Below are 14206 nucleotides of genomic sequence, written 5' to 3' on the forward strand. Positions count from 1 at the left end.
ATGGTGGTCAATGGCAGGGGGTGGAATGAGATGATCTTCAAGGTGCCTTCTGTGACTTTGTGATTCCCTCTTGCAATTGGCAGTGATAGCACAGAAACACATTTGTATTTTCTGCTCAGGGATGGGCACTGGTTTGGTTGGTTGAGCTCGGTTTGGGTGAAGAGATGGGGTATTCGGGAGTTTGTCCCCAGCGCTGCAGGAAACCAGGGCAGCACCTCGCAGGACCTTGGCAGCCGTCCCCAAACAACAAACCCTGGCAGTGCCCCGGGCTCTCACACCGCCCTGGCAACAGCCAGACGGCTTGGCAGGACGAGTGCCCGGCACAAAGGCGCTCTGTGCCGAGCGGGCTGTTAACCCCTGCTCACCGCCGAGCATCCGCACCCCGCGTCCGCAGCCCCGGGATGCTCTGCCAGGGATGCAGGAGCCTGCTCCCCAGCCTCAGGTGCTGCCAGGGTGCATTCCCAGGCAGGATGGAGACAGACAGCACGATGAACAGCTTAATTAAACACCCTGGGGGCTGGCTAGATAATCTGTGCTGCATCCTCAAGCACGAGGGATTGTGTCTCTTTCCAAGCAAGGGGATGCAAAGCTCTCCAAAAGCCGACAGAGTGTTTACATCAATTTGCTGGTGATTGGTGAGGAGGGACCTGGCACGCTCCATCAAAGCCAGCAGTGTGTGTCAGGAACAGGAGCTGTGACCATCTCTTTTTCTCACCCCAGCACGGTGTGGGTTTAACCCAGGCTCTCTCCCCGCGCTCTGTGAGACAGCCACAAGCACAGGCAAGGCAAATGCAGGAAGGCTTTAGTCCTGCCTTGCCAGGCACGGGCTGTCTGGTGCCTTCAGGGAGAGGGTGCTTCTCTCAGCTACCTCCATTTCTGGCACTTACTGGACTCATTTTTGTCACCTAGTGACAGCATGTGCAGCCTGGGGCTCGCCCCTTTCACAGGCAGAGGAGCCACAGCGTGCTGGGGTGACGCTCAGACTGTTCTGTGGGGCTGTCCAGGGCTGCACACGAGCACTGTGCTCCTATGAAAAGGCCGTCGTGCTCACTGCAAAGCGTTTGTCTTGCACAGTATCTCTGTCTCCTGTTACAGGATGCACTCAGCCTCTTTCAGGGGTTCAATCGTTGGCTGCTAAAATAAAAGGGACTCGGGTGTCTCATCAGGAGCAAGTTTCAGACATCCCCTGCCAGATCTGGGCGTGCTGACACCAGTGAAGTGACACCAGTCAGGCTGGCACTGTCGCTTCCCACCGGGCACAGCACGCTCAGCACATCCTCCTCGACACCCGTGACACATCCCTGGTACCTCATCAGCCCTTGGAACGCCCTGCAGAGCTGGTCCCACCTGCAGCAGCACACCCTGGGATGAATCTTTAACACTTTCACAGGCCCAGACACAACAGGCAGGGAATAAAGACTCTTTTTTTGGTAGCAAACTTTATAAAATGAAGAACGGCTGCAATACCAGCCACAGTTAGCAGAGTTGCTACAGCCTGTCTGCTGGGCAGCATCTCAGTACCCTTGGGGGAAAAAAACCACATTATAAATCAGCTCTGTGTGGGTTGCCTTCTCTCTGCATAGATGGGGGAACCCTTAGGAATTGCTCTCCTCATATCCCTTTCCTCACAGGGTTTTCCAGCAGAGTGCTGCCCATCTCCAAGACCGGAATATCGTATGGTGGGGTAGGGTGGAGGGGATGTATGGGCTGGGATTTGTGTGCGAGGCAGCTAAAAAAGCAAACAGTGTTTCTGGCCTCGGCAGCCTCCTCTCCCAGCTGCAGGCTGCCTACCCCACATCCACACACTGCTCACTAAATTTTAGCTTTCCTCAGCACTTCGAGCTCACAGCCCAATTTTGTTCTGTCAGCTGTATTATTAATCAGCAGGCTGTAAATTATGTTGCTATAACCCACGTACTTCTTGTATTTTAAATGGAAAATGAAATAAATTGGTGCATAGTAAACAAATCCCAGCTTTCTGGGAGCAGCACGTGGCTGAGCACGGGGAGCTGTGGGGAATCTGGGGACAGGACAGATGGGAGCCCGTGGAGAACCACCCCATCCAGGCTGGATGGACACCGAGGGGCTGGAGCGTGTCCAGGGCAGGGAACGGAGCTGGGAAGGGGCTGGAGCCCCAGGAGCGGCTGAGGGAGCTGGGAAAGGGGCTCAGCCTGGAGAAAAGGAGGCTCAGGGGGCCCTTGTGGCTCTGCACAAGTCCCTGGCAGGAGGGGACAGCCGGGGGGGTCGGGCTGTGCTGCCAGGGAACAGGGACAGGAGGAGAGGGAACGGCCTCAGGCTGGGCCAGGGCAGGGACAGGGGGGACAGCAGCAGGAATTTCTTTACATAAAGCTCTGTCAATCCCTGTCACAGCTGCCCAGGGCAGTGCTGGAGTCCCCATCCCTGGAGGGATTTGAAAGCCATGTGGATGTGGCACTTGGGGACACGGGGTAGGGTGGCCTGGGCAGAGCTGGGGAATGGTTGGACTCGATGGCTTTGGAGGGCTTTTCCAGCCCAAAGGGTTTTGTGATCCTTGGATTTCAGCCCAGCTGCCACACAGATCTACACAGAGAGCTGGGTGCAGCGCTTGCCTTAGCCATTGCCTCAGCCCCAGACTGCCCTGAGCGAGCAGCTCTCTAACCAGAAGCTGGGAAAAAAGGACAATATTAAACATTTAAGAAAGCTCTTTTGACTTCCTAACCTTTCATGCAGAAAAAGGACATACAAGAATACCAAAGGAGAGGCTGATTGATGGCTGGACCTGAGTGAGCCTCCCATGCCCATGTTTCATATTTAAGCCCTCATAAAGGTCAGTTTATATTTCCAGCAGGCAGAACAAAAATGCCATTTAATAATACATATACCTTTTTTGCCCTACCTGTTACTAAGGGGGGCAAGGCTTAGCAGAGCTCTGGCATGGCCTTGGTGGCGGTTTGCACATCGGTGTAAAGCTCCACTCGAGTGGTCCAGCTGCATTAGCCCTGGCTTAGTCACACCTCTGAAGCGACTCTGCCTTTGCCCTGCTGCCACCAGGAAAAGATGAATTCTCCAGGGGAAGCTGTGACAGCAATGTGTGATCACCTGCCCCAGAGCAGTATTAATGTACAAGAATAAAGTGGAAATTAAAAACAGCAGGACAGAAAAATGCTGTGAGTGTCAATCTGGGGAAATAAAACCGCTCCGACTCGCCATGTGCTCTGTTCAATCCTTCACGCACATTCTGATTTCTCCCCTAAGTGCCATAAATCACATTGGTACTTAAATATGGGTGTCTACAAAGCAGCTGCGCAGGTGGGGAGCTGTGCATGGAGTGAAGCAGCCTCTCCCTGCACCCATCAGGTCCAGGTGCAGTGCCCTGCCCTGTCCTGCTGTGCAGCACCGAGCCCCAGCCCTTGGGCAGGCATCACCTTCCTCTGGTTCCTTACCTTTAGGACAGGCCAGGGGTGAGCTTGCACCTCTCAGAAGGGATGAGCTGCTGCTGCAGGCCTGGCTCACTTGGTGCTGCTGGAGCATAGCTGGCAGGGTCCCACAGCAGTGGGGACACCCTGGCTCGGGGCTCAGGCCACTGCTGGACACCAGGACACGAGCCAAGGCGCTCCCATGGGCTGTCCTCTAGGGAAACGGCTCCTAACAAATTCTGCCTCTTGGAAACAGGAATGCTTTGAAGGAGGAAGTGTCAGAGCACAAAATCTGCCAGGCACAAGTGAAGAATTGCCCTCAGCCCTGCCAGCTCCTCCAGCGCTCTGCGAGGGATGGAGATCCGCATGGAGGAGGAGGAGGAGGGGTGGCAGACACTTGGGAGCAGCTCTGGATCCAGGCTGGATGGCCTGGCAGAGGACAGCATGGAGCAGCTGCTGTGAAGAATGATGGAGTGGTGAGCAGATGTGATGTCCAGACACGGAGCTCCTGGGTCTGGGTCTGTGTGGAGAAAGCGGTATCGCAGCACAACCCACCTACTTCTTATTTACTGCAAATCCTCCTTCACGCACAGTGTGTCCCTGCTGCCCTCCTTCCTGTCCCACAGCTGCACCCAGGCCCCCTGGCAGCCTCAAATGACAGTTTATTCACTTCTCCCTCCGTTTTCTCACGTCACATTCGAATTAATGCTGTATGAGAGCACCCACCTACCACCCAGCCAGGGCAGGAGTGGCGAGCATTGCCACTCAGCAGCTGCGAGGGATCCCAGCCCGCTCCTTCCACCTCACCGGCAGCAAAACTAGTCAAGAGCGAAGCTTTTGATTCCCCAAACTGTCATCAATTTAGCATCAACTTCCTTGAAGGTTTCCTTTTCCTCCTGTTCTATTAAACTGACCTAAAACTGCCAAGGCGAAGAAAGAAGATGAGGTCTCTCTCACGTCGTAGGCAGCCACCTTTGAAAAATCCTCGGGAACGAGCTTGTCACAACTCCCTGGCACCGGGGGACTAGAGCCAGAGCAGCTCTTCTCTGCCCACCCACACTCCCCATCACTTTTCACCTCCTGTTGCTCTTTCCTCCGTGCACCGTGCCCACCTTTGAGCACTCAGAGCAGGCGGGAGCGGGGGCAGGCACCTCTGAGCTGACAATTCCCAGCTCCACGCGCTGGGGGATCCAGGGACAGGCTCGGAGAGCCCAGAATTTGTCACATCCACTGTCCCAGCCTGGAGACAGTGCCAGGGACGTTTCCTGCTGAGCAGGAGGAGCTCCCTCACACCGCAGCATCCCCTCCCTCGCCCAGCTTCCTTCCCCGCTTGCCACACAAGCCGTTCATCCTGGCACTTTCTCATTAATAAAGGTTCTAATTGGAAGCGCCGTCTCTGCCTGATGGACTGACTCAGGGGATGGACTGACTGCCAAGGGGTCAGCTCCTGGTTTAGCCCTGGACATGAAGCTGTGATGGACGAGGAGAGCCCAGGTGCAGCAGGAAGGCACCGCACAGGGGGCAGGTTCTGGGCACAGGTGCCCGGATCCGCTGCGTTCCCGACCGTACCCACGACAGAAACCCAGCCACAGGAAAGAGCATGGATGGCCTTGTTTCAAAAGAGGTGTTTTTCTTTCTGGAAGCACAGGCTTTTCTTTTGCCACGGCTGTCCACAGAGCACCAGGTGCAGGTGATGTCCAGGTCAAACAGCCTCAAAACTGCTGCTCCCCACCCCTGGGAATAAATCCCTTGCAATGCCTGGATCCCAGCTGAGCTTTAGCAAGGGAGCTATCCCAGGAACAGCTCACCTGCTCACCTGGGTATTCACCTGCTTTGCCAGTTCCCAGCATTTGCATTCCTGATTGTTTGCAGGACTGAGCCTGCAGAAAACAAGCAGCCAGGTAATCCATTGCGTGGACTTTCATGAGCCAAATTATCTGGGAGAAGCATGGGAAGCAGAAGAGAAATAAAAATGGGAGTTAGTCACGGTCTTCCTATTTATTCATAGATTATTTTACCCGTTAATTAAAACAGAGCATGCTTCAGAATGGGAACTGCCTCCCTGAGGTCCCAATTAAGCAGGATGGCTTTGCACAGCCTCAGTGGGTATCCGAGGGGCTGGGCTGGGGCACGGGGATTGATGGATGGCAGCGATGAAGGAGCTGTCTGAACACGTGTGAGCGGAGCTCTCCGGTGACCTTCAGCAGCCTGCTCTGGGCAGGCTGTGCTGCATGTGCCAGGAGATGCTATCTCCTCCAAGAACAGCCCAGATGAGGCATCCTCTGGCCCTCTGTGCTCCAGATCCAACGCCTTGGGAGTATTCCAGCCTCAGAAACTACAAACGCCAAATGTGCAGCAAGATAATATTTTTTTTTTAACTCCCCCAAGACTGGCCATTTCCCCGCATTGCTGCTCTAATTGCAAACAGTGGTTTGAAGCTTAAGAACCTGTTTTGGAGGTGATGGGAGATGTCCAACCTCCCTGGTCCCAGGAAGCTGAGGCTGAGCAGTGTCCATCTGCATTAGCCTTTTGGGAGGGGGGAATTCACAGCTCAGCCCCAAACGCTCCAAAGATGGGGACACAAAGGGGTCAGAGGGGACAGACTGACTGCCAAGGGGTCAGAGGGGACAGACTGACTGCCAAGGGGTCAGGGGGGACAGACTGACTGCCAAGGGGTCAGAGGGGACAGACTGACTGCCAAGGGGTCAGAGGGGACAGACTGACTGCCAAGGGGTCAGGGGGACAGACTGACTGCCAAGGGGTCAGAGGGGACAGACTGACTGCAGAGGGGTCAGAGGGGACAGACTGACTGCCAAGGGGTCAGGGGGGACAGACTGACTGCAGAGGGGTCAGGGGGGACAGACTGACTGCCAAGGGGTCAGCGGGGACAGACTGACTGCCAAGGGGTCAGCGGGGACAGACTGACTGCCAAGGGGTCAGCGGGGACAGACTGACTGCCAAGGGGTCAGCGGGGACAGACTGACTGCAGAGGGGTCAGGGGGGATGGACTGACTGCCAAGGGGTCAGCGGGGACAGACTGACTGCCAAGGGGTCAGGGGGGACAGACTGACTGCCAAGGGGTCAGGGGGGACAGACTGACTGTCAAGGGGTCAGAGGGGACAGACTGACTGCAGAGGGGTCAGGGGGGATGGACTGACTGCCAAGGGGTCAGCGGGGACAGACTGACTGCCAAGGGGTCAGGGGGGACAGACTGACTGCCAAGGGGTTGGGGGAGGCACCGACAGCCACCTCCCTGCAGAGAGGCTTCCCAGCCTAACACTGCAAGCAGCATCTGAGCGTCTCATGGGGAGGACGTTTCAGATAATGCCCAGGATGTCTTGGGAAATGAGCTCTCAATTAATACTGCTGTGCCTCTTCCACAGGTTCTCAGCTGAGAGTTCACAAGGACAAGGCAGGCAGTGAGGCAGAGCTGCTCTCTTCCACCCCAAGCTGAGGACATGGCAATACCCTACATCCAACCCCATTCCTTTATCCAAACCACACTGCTGTGTGCTCACCCCTGGGAGATCAGGGACCAGCACAACGATTCCCTCCTGTAATTTACTAATAAAACCCCAGGAGCTCTTGTGGACTTTCTGATTTTGTAATTCCCTTCAAGCACGAGCATTTGTGAACCTTAGGTGCTCCTTTCCAGCAGCTTGCCCTTCCAGGAGGTCCAGCAGCCCGAGGATGGGATGTAGGCAGTGATGCTGTGGATTGCTGGCACGTGGCAGCCAGCAGCACCCCTGGCAGCGCAGGAAAATTTGGCTGCTGATGAGATGCCAATGATGGCAGAGCTGAGAGCCTGCCCTTCCTCACCAGCCATGTGGGCCTGGGCAAGTCCTGGTCATCACTGGGGGGCTTGAGCCCCAAAACCAGGCGTGGTACACAAGGCAGGGCTGGGCTGAGGGTCCCCAGCTGTCCCAGTCACCTCCTCCTCACAGGCCCCTGAAGCTGGATCTTGCTGGAGGAGTTGTCCAAAAGGCACATGGAGGCTCACTCCCCTGCACACACCTCCCTGCTGTCTTCTCCTGGTGGCTCCAGCCACCACTTTTGTGCCTGGAACAAGCCAGCAGGCCTTGTGTGTCCCCACTGGTCCTTGCAGGATTGTTCCTGCTCTGTGGGACATGCACACAGCTCCTCCCAGCCTCTCCTTTCCCGGGTGTCTGCAGGCAAAGTGTCACTGTCCTGGGGGACAGTGACGTGGGGCTGTGGCTCCCATGTCCTGGGGGACAGTGACGTGGGGCTGTGGCTCCCATGTCCTGGGGGACAGTGACGTGGGGCTGTGGCTCCCATGTCCTGGGGGACAGCGATGTGGGGCTGTCCCCTCGTGCTGTGGCTCCCATGGCTGTGCTTTTCCCCTCAGTGCCCCCCAGGAGCAGGCAAGGAGTGTCCAGTTTCACCAGGATGCAGTTCATCCCTGGGAAAGCACCTGGATCAGCCAGGACTGCCTTTATGGTCGCTGAGGGAAGCATCAGTCCCGGCTCACAGTGACTCAGAGCCCTGTCCGCTTTTCCAGGGCTGGTTCCACCTCCCTGGTCCTCCCAAGCTTTCAAGGCATTTCCAGCTGAAGAATAAACCAGAATTACCAGCTGGGCCACTGGTGCCAGCCGGAGCCTTTGGTCTGGAGGAGATTCCAGCTGCCAGAGCCAGTCCAACAGCAAGGGCAGCCTGGGCAGGCTGCTGCTGGAAGGGGCAGCACAGCCTGCAGAAGACCCCCAGAACCTCAGCCTGGCTGTCACTGAAGGCCACAGTGCCAATGACAAGGCCTGGAGAGCAGGAAGGCACTGCAGGGGTTTTTTTTTATGTGCAACAGATTAATCCGCAGCTTGATGTTTTCAGCCAGGGAAACTCTATCTCATCTGAGGAGCTCTATTTGTATATTCTCTGTGTGTTTGTGGGTTGCTGCTCCCACCAGCTGAGACTAAAGCTTGGCCTCAGAAAAGGAGAATTAGAGATTGGAAATGCTCCCACGGAAAGCAGGCTGAGGAGCTTTGGGTGCTGCCATTAATCAAGCTAATTCACATGAGTGAGCCGTTCAAGTGATATTAGACCCAGCAAGAGCAGACAGAGAAAATTAATTAAGGCTTTAGGAGAAGAAAGAAGACTCCTGAAAACACAGATCAGGTTTCTGATGGTTTGTGTGGGCACATGTAGGAAGCCAGAAAACCAGAGGGACCGAGGGCCTGGAGGCCCAGGACACACCTGAGGGGCCAGGGCACAGAGGATTTGGTGGCCACACCAAGCAGGAAGGACCCTTTGTGGCTGGATCCAGGTGCAGTTTGATGCATTTTTTTAAAGAGAAGTGGTTCAACTGGATATTTCCTAGCACCCTTTCGTGGTTGCTGGGGGTTCACCTGCCTGCCTCTGAGGTCAGAGATGGGAATAAATCAGAATTCACCATCTTCACAAGAACCCTCCCTGCAGCCAGCACTGCCCAGGTCTCCTCCCAGGCATCATCCCCCAGATGTGAGCACAGAGAGGAGCCAGAGCTTCAGCTCCTTTCTTCACCTTTTGGGGTGAGGAAACATTTGGTAGAGCTTTTGTATCACCCCACATCAGGGTTAGGGGATAGGGAATCAAACCAGGGTAAGAAGTGCTGCTCAAGCCGTCTCATCATTCCTTTGTCACCTCCCTCTGTGCTCTTTGTGCCTTGCAGTGGCACTTCATAGAGGTGGAAAAAATAGGAATTGTCTTCCCCAGCCACCAGGGCAAGAATTCCTTGCATGGGCTCCCCATCCTTCATGCAAGGTAGCCTGGCTTCTTCCCACACTGCAAAAAAGCTGGGACCTCAGCTTTGACTGGGTGAAAACATCCCTGCTGAAGGCAGATGAATGGAAATACCAAAACCAGCATCAAAACAGCTCGTGGCGGCTCTGAGCTGAGCAAAGCCTTCCAAAACCAGTGCTTTAAACTTGATCTGCTCCAAAAGTTGGCTCTACAAAGCTCTGCAGGTTTGCGTCCCACCCCCACCTCCGCACTGCGTGCTTCCAGCTCTTAAAAGAAAAGCTGTTTTGCTGTTTTCTGATGCTTCTGATAATATTTTGCAGAGCGTCTCTCCCGTGCTCTGTTTCCAGGCGATCTTCCCAAGGCTTGTAAAAAATCTGATTATGGGCCTGAAAAACAACATCCAAGGGAACAAATCTGAAGCTCAGGTGGGAGAAGGAGAGAGACACACGGGGAAGAGCTCCTGCAGCAGCATCTGCATGGGATTTGGAGGCAAGGAGCCCCAGAGGTGGTGAGATTTCCCATTTTTCACCTGCTTCCTGTTTCTTCCCCACTTCTGGGCACAGACACCTCAAAGCCACAATCAAAAAAAGCCTGAGGAGCTGTACAAATGAGGAGAAAGCCGCCAGACCACAGAAGATGCACGTCCCAGGTGCTCAGATAAGGACCCAAATTAAAGGTTGCAAACCACAGGCGATGGAATGATGCTGGTGGAAAGTTCACCCCTTTCAGCCTGGTGTCCGTGGCCACGGGTGGGGCTTGCAATCCCTACAGATGGTGGCACCAAATTCCACCGAGCAAGGCGGGAAGACAGACTCCTGCCAATTCCTGGCAGCAGCATCCCTGCTGAGGAGACACCGGGAGGAAGAGGAAGACAGCAGGAAGAAGGAGAGCAGGTCTGGCTTAGAGAAGAGGGAGAAGCACAGGGCCAGAGCTTGCATTAAGCAGCCTCCAAAGCCAGGCACAAGGACAAGAGGTTTTCCTCAGCCATGGCTGGATTTAAGCCGGATACTGGGGGAGTTTTTTTTCCTGTTAAGGCACAAACATCAGGGCTTCCTGAAGGGGCAAAGGTGCAGCCAAGTGGTTTTAACGTGGAGCTTGTTTGAATCGCTTGTTCATGAGCAAAAAGCATCACTCCTCAGGCAGGGATTTGCCAGGCTCAGGGAGGTGGCAGCCGGGGACAAAACACTTTGTGCGCAGCCTGAACCACCAGCTCGTGGCGTGGCCTTGGGAAGTGCTTAAATGCCTCAACAACTCCCTTTTGTCCAACAGGGATAATACTTCTCAGCCATGCTTAGGAACCACGCGGGACATTAAGGCATGATCACAAGAGAGCCCCTCCTGGTTCCCTCTGCAGCACCAAATACCAGCATCTTCAAATAATTTGTGTCGGTTTGGGGGTGGGACCCGCTGTCTGTCCGGCACAGGAGCTGGACAGCGAGCTCAGCTGATGCCCGCACGGGCAGAACCCCACGAGCCCATCACGGCAGGGGATGGAGCTGCCGAGACGCCTCAAACCTCCGGGAGGGCAGCGCAAGCAGGGCCGGGGGAGCGGACACAGACACCCCTTCAACACTCCCGTATTTTATTCATGAGCAGGGGTCCCGCCCCTCGGGCTCGCTCCTCGCATCACAGGCTGTTAAAATTTTAATTGGCGTGCGCGTCTGCATCCGTACCCAACCGGCTCCTGCCTGCGATGTTGCCATGGCACCGCCCGGGCTCCAGGGTTATCCATCCGCAGCCGGGATGCGCCAGCGCGGGGAAAAACGGGCTGCGATGGTGCTCGCCGGGTTTGAAACAACCTGTGAAACCGTCCTGCCTCATTACCCGCTTCCTCACCAGCGGCAGGAAATCGCGCTGGAACCCCAGCCGCTCCCGAATCTCCCGGCTGGCCGGAGGGGAGAAGTGAGGGGCTCGGTGGGGCTGGCTCGGCAGGAGAACCACAGGTACCCTGTGACAAGACCCTTCAGGAATTCACCCTTGCCCAGCTGCTCATCTGTGTATTCCCATCTCCCATGCTCTGCTGCAGCCCCTGGGCAGCTCCCGGGGCTGCTTCCCAGCGGGAAGCAATTCCCGAGCCCTTCTCTCCTCGAGCAACCCAGCGACAACAAGAAGGAAACGCTGCTGAAAAGAATAAACACAAAACCCCGAAGTATTTCCAGCTTGTAACAGTCAGCATATTATTTAATTAAAAAGCTCTAGTAAGATCAGTGTGATTTCCCAGAGGGAAAACGTATTTAAATTGTTTCAGTAGCTGATGCTCGCTGCTGTTACTGTAAGGCAAGGAGGCAGCTCTGCCCCAGACATCCTCTGCATCAAGGAGTGAGGAGAGGAGGAATATTTTTAATGCCATTTCTTTGTGCAGTCAGGTTACAGGGCCACCTTCACATTCGTGTGTCTTCCCAAGAGGCAGCGCAGGCTGAGAATTTATAACCCATTTATTCAGACATGCTTAAACAAGTAACCTTCTCAACCCAAGTGGGAATTTTTTGGTTTAAAAGCATTCTGACTACTAGGATATTGCAGGAATACATTACTGGGCATTGCTAAAGAGCTAGAAAATGTAATTTTGATTTAAGCTCATCCGAAGGCAGGTAACTGCAGCAGCTAGAAAAGCAGTTTTCCTTACAAGCTTTCCTGAAGCTCTGACCGGGCAGGACACACCATCCCAAATTACTTTAACAAAATAAACCTGGTTTATCCACCATGGGCGTCATCTAAAGATGTGGGTCTTGAGCAAAGTATGATACAGAAATTAGAAACCCTTATGGCAGCAGGAGGGAACTGAAGGGTCCCATTAATCCTTTAATTTCATTTATTTCCTTCCTCTTTAGCAAGGGTGCAGAACGGGCTCGTCAGACCTTCGATCCAGGCTGCCAAGACAACCGGCACAAGCACGCTCTTCCCAGATGGAAGCAGACAAGAGACTAGCAACAAACCTGCTCTTAATTAAACATTTGTCTTGCAATTACATACTTCTGTGTAATTATCGCCATCAAGACAAACACCAACTGGATTACAGCAAGAAAAGACAGACAGTAAAGGTTAATGGGCCTTTTTCTCCCTTTGCAATTATTCCTCAGATCTCGCAGAGGGAAGGGCAGGACGTCCGGAATGCCGCTGCCACTGCAAGGGAGGAACAAGCCCATTCCAGGAACAATTAGCCTGAACTAGCAGACGCTGAAATTACATGTCTGAGAGGATGGATGATGAATTCTTTGAGGTCTTGCTGGAGGCTTGGTGCAACCTAGAGCATGGCCAACTCCAGTGCCCCTGCATCATTCCTCTGCACTCACACCTTCCCGTGTTTTATTACCCTCAGGGCCCGTGAGGGAAAACCCAAACCCACCATTGAGGGTTCTGCATCTCTCTCTACTCTAAGTAAGCCCAGTTCCTTACTTTTCTAGCCGTCCTCAATTCCATCTTTGATTTCTCCTAGCAGGCAGCCAGGACCTCACAGAGAGAGTCCAAGCCTAGTGCTCACCTGTAATTAGGAGGCTGACTGACTGCTTTCCATTTCTGACAGTTTGGTAGACCCAGATCCCATCTGCATTTATTGGCTGACTTTGCAACAGCCACAGGAATGGATTGATGCTTTAATCTGTGGTCTGCTGTGACCATCAGGTCTCCTCTGACCCACCACTGCTGGCCAGCTCATTCCCAGCCTGCAAATTTCTCTTTCCCACGGGTATCTCTGCCTGCCGTCATCCCAGAATGTGGCACAAGGAGAAGGGGAGGCAGCATCAGGTGCATGAGGCAGGGAAGCAGGGATGTCAGGATTTTCACAAATTTCACCAACAGGGCACCTTGAACATCTGGATAAGTCATCCCATCTACTTGTAACTTGCTTGAGGAAAAAAGGATGCCCAGATAAAATCCATGAGAAACTAGACAGGGATTCAGCACTCTTACACTCCCATAGCGGATCCTGCAGCAACTCTCAGCCTTCCTGACATCCTTGAATGGGACACAGCATCACAGAAACTGGGATAGTATGGATTATTGAATCAAACATCTGACTGGTTTGAATAAACCTCACACTTACACAACAACGAAGTCACGCCTAGTCGTGGCTGTTGCCGCGAAACGAACCCTCCGGACGGATGGTGCAGCTCTCTCCCCGCTCAGAAAAAAACATTTTGCTGCTTTAAGAACAAAGGCTGCACGTAGCAGCAGCCTCGGCGTGTTCCCAAAGGTTAACCTGACGTGCTGAGCCACAGCTGAATTATTTATGATTAGTGGGGCAGTTTCTATTAAGGAATGAGCACACAGGTAGCGACCACTAGGCCAGCAAATCCCACAAGGCAGCACAGCTCACATCTACAAGGCAGCTCATCCAGCTCCTGCTCGGGCCACAGGGAAATTTAATTATTTAGGTTTCTCAGCTGCTGCATAAATATCAAACATAAGGCATTGGCTCATAGCTGAAATGCTGCTGCTCGGCACAGGGCAAGAGGAGATCAGCAGGGATGAGCGAGTTGAGGCTGGCCAGCACAGAAGAGGAGGTGGGAACTGGAGCTGAGCTTCTCTTGAGAATGAATTTCCCCTGAAATTTGGGGAAAAGGAAAATAAAAAGGGAAAAAAGGGGCAAAACTCGGAACTGGATCAATCCACAAAACTTCTACTAAGCATGAAACAGCCGTAAAACAATGCCAAGAGAGTCCAAGCAGCTTCAGTTCAGGAAGTTATGAAAGGCCTGGGCTCATCACAACTTCCCAGTCTCACTTCAATTAAACATGACATGCTGCTCAACTGAAGTAGACAAAAAATTGTGCTGCTATTCAGTACTATGATATTCCACTGATTTGTCTGCATTCAGTAAATTCAAGAACTGAGGAAGTGGGAAAAAAAATTTTCCTAGTGCAATTCTCCATCCATGGAAGCTGAGACTACAACCTGATATATGGAAATTCAAATACACTTAACTGATTTCCATCCCAGCTTTCCAAAATACTGAGTTTTATTCAGCTTTGAAAGCAACACGTGCAGAAATAAACTTGTTCCATGTTTCTGTCTGTACATAAAACGCTAAAGTACCTCTGCCTGCACATAAACCCCCATGTGTTTAAAGCTGTTTTCTTTAA

This window comes from Poecile atricapillus, chromosome Z, assembly GCF_030490865.1.
Source record: "Poecile atricapillus isolate bPoeAtr1 chromosome Z, bPoeAtr1.hap1, whole genome shotgun sequence".
Classification (NCBI taxonomy): Eukaryota; Metazoa; Chordata; class Aves; order Passeriformes; family Paridae; genus Poecile; species Poecile atricapillus.